Source organism: Centrocercus urophasianus, unplaced genomic scaffold (assembly GCF_019232065.1).
Source record: "Centrocercus urophasianus isolate 14NV4802_14NV808 unplaced genomic scaffold, USGS_Curo_1.0 seq_46, whole genome shotgun sequence".
Lineage (NCBI taxonomy): Eukaryota > Metazoa > Chordata > Aves > Galliformes > Phasianidae > Centrocercus > Centrocercus urophasianus.
In genome coordinates, this window is record NW_024885044.1 from 3,135,844 (window position 1) to 3,144,407 (window position 8,564).

Genomic DNA, 8,564 nt, shown 5'->3' on the forward strand with positions numbered 1-8,564 from the left:
CACTAGCTGATAGGTCACACAGGCTCTTTGAAATGTAGGCTTGGGGCCAGGCCCTGTTTGCTTATTCAGTTTGGTAATTTTTGCAGTTCATTGGCTCATCCCTTCAGGCACTTCAAACATGTTAAGCTCTGTCTGTCTGTCACCAAGCAATTACCTCCAGTGCTCTGAAACAAAGCAGCCTTCAGCTTCCCTGTACCTGAGGGAAGTCAGTACAGAGCCTCAGTGTCTCTTGAAAATGAGCTACTGCTTGCTAAAGAGATGCACAAATTGAAGTATAACTCAAAATACAAAAGCACTTGCAACAATAGTTCCATTATTTATTACCTTTGTCGACATTGACAATATAAACGTTGATAAATTCAAGGAAAATATGAAAATCTCTTAAGAGATACAAAATGGGAACATTACTCTCTGGGAGAACAACAATTGCAGTTTTAATGTGCAAAAATAAATGGGAAGCAAAAGCTTCCCCTCATAGGTGGATGTTGATGTTATGGCACTGGGGATTGAACCTCTGTACCAATATTCCACTGCTCCAGGCTCCCACGACACCATGTCAGAACACCGTGTCAAACAAGGAGGCAGCGCTTCAGTAATCACCATAAGGCATGGGCAATTGGAAGAAATCTGTTCCTCAGCAGCAGAAGGAAAGCCGTCAGTAATGGGGCGGTAACAAACCAAGCTGCTCATTAGAGACAACGATACGTAAACAAGACAACAATCAACGCTCACCAATCCCTGCACAGCACCGCCCGCCCCAGCCCTGCTAAGCCTACCCAACACCGCCACCTAGCGGCACGGCTGACTGCTCGCCCGCCGGCTGCGGCCACACACAAACCCGCTGCCATTGCAAGGGCAACGGAGTCGGGAAATGGAAATCCGAGTTTATTTAAAAAACGGTGGCGAAATTCTGTCTTCAAACGCAAGCATGCCATTCCCGCCGCAACCTTCAGGAGCTGTGTTAAGGCGGAGCTGAGCGTTTCCCACACCTCGCGCACTGCCTCCACAGTGAATTCCTACGTTGTTCTACACAAACAACAGAGACAACGGGAGCTGTGGTGCAGTTTAGTGTAAAACTCTCAATTTACACATGCTGTCCTAGAAAAGAGACTCACCGAGCAGTAACACAATGGAAAATCTTCAGCTCCTAAAAGAAAAAGCACTTTTGTTTGTAGGACTGCGACAGAAATCATCATGGATTAAAGCTACCCAAATTCCTCAACCTAGAAGCATGTTATTCACAGACATGTGTTCAACAAGAAAATTGCTATGAACTACTGGTACTTGGCACGTTTTAGAAACATGGCAAAGAATTTCTTCACCTTAAGTCTGTTACTTTTTATTAGAATTCAGAAGTTCAGACCCTGGATTTAAGATGTGGCAGAACGCCTTGCTTGATACTGAAGTTTTTGAGTTCCAGGAGTAAATTTCAAACACTAAATAGCTTTAGATTGCATAAATGAAACAACAACAAACACCAGAAAACCCAAACCAAATCAAACAACCAAGCCCAGCGCTCCCTTGCCCTCAATTAACCACTCCCCAGTTGTTCTCCTGAGTACCAAGGAGTTGGAAACATAATGGACCTGGAAGTATTTTGAGCATTCTCAGTTAAGCCTGCATCAACAGCAAGCCAAAAGCAACAGTTGAGGACAGACCACCTTTGGCTCAAGCTTGCTTTTCAGCATCTGCTTTGCAGACTAACCACTGACCTGTGGTGTAAGAAAGCTGCCAATTCTTATTTTTCAATGTTCCTGGAAACGTGTATTAAAAACCTGAAGCCTTCACTAAGCCCTAAGCTTAATGTCACAGACAAAAATGTTTGCTAATGAATTTCCATTTACTCACAGTCTTTTAGACAAGAAAGTACTAAAAACATCTCACAAAGCAGTCCTCACCAATTCTTCTCCACTGAGCTTCTCCAAATAACCATTCTTAACTCTCTACATTTGGGCTTCATAATTCCTTCATAAAGTGCTCCATAAGTACTGCCTGCTCCAAAAGTACCGCGACACAAAGACTGTCATCACTGCAATGGTAACGACAAACTTTCCAAAAAGAGCAGATTTATGCAACTCATCTTCTTGATCCTGTGTTTTTTTCAGAGTACATTACTGCCCACAGCATGGGAGGGAAAACACCTACACCATTCACAGCGAAAACTGAGCTCTGGGTGCTTGCTTGGAGAGTGATTTACTTCATGTGCGCTGTGCAGTCTTTCTTTTGGTCTATTTACCCACATATGGACAAGGCTTCTCTATTATGGCATTAAATATATTTATGCTTCTACTTAAGCAGGGAAAACTACGTCTCAAAGCATAGCAATGCATTCAAAGATCCTTAAGGTGGATGAGGAAAGCATCTTCCATACTTGCATCAACGCATTAGCAACGCACTCTGCAAAGTAGCTGCCTTGCTTTAGGGTGAGCTATCACAGTGTTAATGTGGCACTGCCCATCCAAGGAAATACTCATTCTTTGCAGTTCATCAAAGCCACACAGAAAGCCACTCACCTTAGATTTCAGGACCTTACAAGATTAGAGGAGCTGTTATAAACTTTTTGGTGTCTATGTCTTACTGGGCAGTAATAGAAGTCATAGAAGAAAAATAGAATTCTACCACTTCTGGGCTTTCTTGTATTCCTCTTTTTTCTTAATTCAACTGATACAATTTCCAAGGTGAATTTTAACTTATTTCCAAAGAAGTAAAGAGGTGAAAGTCTGCTTGTGCAAACCTGAGTTCCCAAGATCAGGAACGAAGCTTCTTTCCTGTTTAAATTTTATAGTAGTCATGATTTCAGTATAATTAATATGTCAAAGAGAAGTACAATTATTTACCGAGATGAAACATGCCAGATGCCTTCACTTAACTTCCATGCAGGGAAATATTAAAAGTAGTGAAAGGTTAAACAGGATATTAAAAATCTTTTTCCCTTCTCAAACACACAGGGAGTTCAACCATTTCATTGCTGTAATTAAAGTGACAAAGAACAGCTGAGCTCAGCTGAGCTGGCCTGAAGTATCCTGCTAATGAATAGGAAGGAAAAAGGAACATCTTGCAGAAAACGTGCAGCAAAACACTGCTTGTTTTCAAAGGCAGATTTTCATTTTCTTAATATCTGCTTCATGCTGTCATTCTCTCAGTTTGACACTGAAAATGCAACCCCAATCAACCACACCTCAGAGTCAAGATTATACTGAAGAGTTGAAAGAGTTGAGGATCAGCCATAATGTAAGCCACCTCCAGTGCCTCCAAGACTTCTCACGATATCAGACCACAAAAATCCAGAAGCATAAGCAGTTTTGATTAGGAAGCCAAAAATCACAGAGATGAGTGTCACAAGTGATGTGTTTTTGAGTGACGCTGAGCGACTTCCCACGTCCTGTCAGGCTGAGGTTAAACACCACAGTTCAGCAGTTGAGCCCGTACCTTAAAACTTACAACTGCCTTACTTACAACTTACAACCCAAACTTACAACTGCCTCCTTTGTAGGACTGAAGGGCAGTGCTCCCTTGGCTTTATCCATGTGCCATGGAGATATGACTCTACCTTGTATCAGCATCTGTTGTACTGCCAAGTGCAACGTGATTTACACTGTTTTCTCCTCTTAGTGCAGAGTATGAATGTTGGACAGGAAAGAACACAAAAGGACACAATGAAAACCCAACAGACCTGAAGAAGATGTGTCGGCAGAAAGGAAGGACTTTCTCAGTTACATCCAAAGTCAATTATTTAAGAAAAAAAACACAAAATTTGGGCACTCCAACACCAGTGAAACAAGTCTTAGGAATGGAGCACAACTGCCTTTCTCCGTAAATAAATTTGTAATTGGCAGAGTTTTAATCTTATTGAAACTGCCATTGAAAGTTCTTCTAAATTAAATGAAATTAAAAACTGTCTTTTAAAGAACAGGGAAAAAAATCAAGAGGTATCTCTAACCTCAGGCCTACAGAGTTAAATATCATTACAGGTCTGTGATTCATGGCATCTGAAGGTCATGTTACACAGCAGCAGCCCTGGAATCGCCAAGACCCCGGATCCATTTTCTTTCATTTCAACCTAACCAGAATATTTGGACATACTTGTGCACTAAGGCAGTGGAAATCCCATAGGTAGCTGAAGATGCACGGTGTTTGATGAACAAAAGATTATTACAGCAAAAGCCACAAGCTGTATGGTACTTGTTTACATAGTAAAATTGTGTTCCATAATTGAAGTGACAAAGTCCCAAATCTGGTAAATGTGGTGCTGCGACAACAGACCTGCGTGTAACTGACAGATTTCATAACTTTTCCTCCTCTGCAATCCCTTTAAATAAAGAGAAGAGAGATGTGATTGCCTTATGTTTCAGTTAGGAATGTATTGAAAGACAAACGTTGTTACAGAGAGAACAGCATTGCGTTTCAACACTGAAACTTCACCCCCCCAAAAAAAATTAGAAAAATCACATGGATGGAGCAAAAAGTTCAGGAACTTGGTTTCTTCTTGCTGCAGTGTTACAGATTTTCAACTAAAAGCAAATGATTTCATAAAAAAAAAAAAAAAATGAAAGAACACAAAACAGTAGATTTGATGGTGGGAAAAATAGGGGCTTCCAAAAGGCTGCATTGAAAGAAATACTCAAGAAACAAAACCAGAGAAGTGTTTCCCTTTGCCTCCAGACCCCAGCCCCTATTGGACATTCCAGAAGGGATTATGCCATTCCCCTGCAGTTAAACAACCATGGGGTTGTTTTTCTTGATTTCCTGCTGTTTACAGGGAAAGGACGAGCAGCTCCAGCCAGCTTGAGCTGTTGGAAGATGTGTTGGGAAGAAGGACACCAGGCATTTTCAACCCACTGCTCATCTCTGTGCTGCAGCTTGTTTGGCTGGGCAGCTGTTTGGATGCCTTCAGTGATTTGTGGTCTCAGTATATACTCATTATCAGATCCATCACAACTTTCATCTGATTTTCTAGCATGTGTATTTTCTTGGGAACAAGCTGTCTAAATATTTTGTCAACTTGTACAGCAACTGGCATGAGGACAATATGGATTTTTTTTTATTATTTCCTCCTGTCTCAGTCTTACAAAGAGGAGAGAAACTGAAGGGGTCGATACTTGTTTGCATTCTTTCACAGCAGCATTTTTATAGCTAATCACAATTGGTTTGTTTTACAGCTTTATTTTATGCTTAGCAACAACTACAAAAAGTGAAGCTCACACTGTGGGAAGATGCCATAGCATGGAAAACCTTAGTAAACACTGAACTGCATGTTGTTGTGCAAGAAAGGAATTCATGATCCAAAGGTAGTACCAGCGGCCTAACCTGAAGCATAACAGAGTAATAAGTAAATAATGTTCACTTAAACTAGAGGGAAAAAAAATGAATGCACAACACATAATTACATTTGCATAGCAATTCATAAGCCAAAAGAATTTGGTTCTGTGATTTTTCCAAAGGTCACTGAGACAACAATCTATAATTCAGTTGTACACAACACAAAATAGAAAAACAGTTACTCAATCCACGATCTAAAGCTTGTCCTCCTGCATTTCAATTCTATGGAACATGAAGCCAGAAAATTTGTGTTTGCATGTTTTGATCTCATGACTCTCATGTGAAATCAATTAAACCAAAATGGCTTACCAAGATATCACTGTCCCCTATAAAAATGCACTCATATTTTAAAATAATAAATGCAAGGTTCAAAAGGACTCCTCTGGATATACAAAACAAGTATAGGATTTATGAGAAATTGATGGGAGGAAAAGATGTTTATTTAAGTACGATAGGATGAGATATTAGCCTGTCAGCTATGCATATAACAACTGAATTTAATCAAAGAAGTGCATCATGTTTTGTTCCTTCAGAAAAAGCAGCAGCATCGCAGATGATTGAAGAGAGATTTTAAATGAAAAGCAGCAGCTGAGAAAATAACACCAAACATAGGTAAAAGCACACTCTGTTCTTGTGAGGCATTAGTAATGCCAACAAACAGCATACTGGGTTACTACCATAACACAGCACAACCAAGTCCTGGGGTCTATTTAACAACACTGCTGTACTTATCCTTACATTAAGGAATATCAAGGTTTGGTCCCAGGGCAAAATGAGATAAAAAAGGACTCAAAGGCAGCATTGGTCATTTGGTGCCTTAAGGAAATTGTTTAGCTTTAGATGTACAATTACATCTTATTAGCCAGGAATGCTGGTTAAATTTGTCATTGTATGGAAATCTGGATCAGCAGCACAACCTGAGAGAGAGCAGGGCACCCTTCCTGCCTCCTCCCTTACTTCCAATTTAAAAAAGCCACCATGAGAAATACAGCTTCAGAAAACTCTGGAGGACTTCAGCTTTGTTTGAAAAAAGCATTTCAAGCAGCCAATTGCCCCAGCCTGAACAACTCCTTGTGCTGGAGCTCCTTCTGGGAACAGCCTCGGCTGCTCTGGGAAATGTAAGGACATCCCACATGTCGCTCTGAAGTCAGGCTGAGTGCCAGAGCGTAAAACCCAACCATCTCCATTTCAACCTAGAGCTGCCAATCAGGCTTATCAGTCCTCAAAACACATGGCAGGGCACGACAAGTCCCGCGAGCCTTCACTTCTGACAGCTTTATTTGCACTTCCAGCACTGACAACAGAATTATGGAACGCTTACAGTATCCAGGCCAGAGCGCCACAAATACTGAAAGCCTACAGTCTCTAGATCCCACAACAGATCATTAGAGGAAACACACTGAAATAAATCCATCTTCTTAACTTTCTTGTTTCACCCAACCATCATTCCTTCAATTAAACACCCACCTATTGGACTGTAAGATTCCCAGGCTGTATATTCAGAATATCACTACCACAGTTCTGCTATACAGAAGAATCTGTTTCCAATTCTTGCCATTTCATAAGTTTCCAATGAGAATTCAATGGGCCCAGCCACGATTCAAACAGAAAATATGGAGACACTGCAGATCTTCAAGTTACTTAAATACAGAAAATATTTTCTCCAGCAGCACAAAGCAGAGAGTGATGTTTTCTCACAAAAGAAAGCTGCTCTCCCACCTCCTGCTCTCCTCATCTCCAATCACCCCACAAGAGAAGGGACACAGACACAGCATGACATCAATTCCCTCACCAGTTTTGAGGCAACCATTTTCCAGTCACTTTTAGCTGGGAGCATTTCTTTGTTTCTCTCTCCCCACTGTAGCTAAATTAATACTAAGTGGAAACTTCACGTAAGTGCCATTGCAGAAGACTGTGTACAATAGAAATAAGTCTTAAAGAGCAGGGTTCAGTATCCAGAACTGATGACTGGGACATTCTTGAAGCCAGTATCAAATCCTCAGGCATTAACATGTTCCTCGTATCAAAAGCTCACAGTCTTGCCAAGTGTTCACACACTCTTCACACAGATTTGCGTTTCCAATGTTTTTAAGACATCCTGATTAACCTGGACTTTTCCATCTTTGGGTTTTTGTATTGAGTTGGTGCTTTGTTTCTTTTGGATACTTCCTAAAAAAGAGGGAATGTGTCAAAATATTTCTTACACAGTCAGTATTCTTGCAGAAAGGGTCTATATTCTCTAACTCACAGGATTCAGCTACTATGAACAAACAGTCTCTTAAAACATGAAGAAAAGGCTCCCAACTTGCAGCTGAAGTATATTGGTCACTTTCCACAATTTGAATTGCCTTTAAACATACTTGGTTGTCAAAAGGAAAAGTAGCAGGTGAGGACTAGTCATTAAAGCACAAGAAGCAGCACACTGGGCATAACGACCTGTCAGCTAGTTAAGGTGCTGTTGACATTGGTCTTCTACCCCTATTGCCTGCAGGCTTCCTAATCAGGAACTCTTCTCCATCATCCGCAGCACAAACCAGTCACACCAGTAACAGCACACTCGAGGTACTTCACTGAGGTTAACTGTGTTTGATAACACCTGCAGGACACAACTTCCCATCGTTATGAAACACTGGGAACTGCCTTCTGCATTGCAGAATGCAAAATACATTCAAAAGTGGAAAAATAACATTGCTATTGCCTTCGCTATTCCAAGAGTGAAAGTGCAGATTCATACAACACCTTTTGGAAACAGATTATCAGCCAGTGCAAATTGCTGCAGTTTTGCAATTGACCAACAGTGTTGATGCATTGTTTTTTAATTCCTCCAAGGCAAAATTACTATGGCAAACCAGATAAATCAGTGCCTACTTGGGAAGAAGTAGCTGGAACGCTCATCTTGAAGGATTAGATATATACAGCTTTCTTTGACACGAAAAGTGGCTCTCAATCAAATAGGAAACATCCAGGAAGCTTTGTTATTCCAGAAGATGTATGAAAAATTAGATGCTTTTGATAAAACATGCAGTGAAGCTGTCTCAGACTGGGTTAAAAGGAAGTAGAATCACATTACAAATATATAACCATAGTTAGGCAACTAGACCAAGGCTAAATACCCAGTTAGGAAATTCTTCAGGGCGTGCTGTCATTTTGCTTAATTTAAAGCTCTAGAAAAATTGTTACTGACTTTTCTCATCTCTCTTTTCTGAAGGGAAAAAAATCCTACTACTAATTCCCATATTACCCCC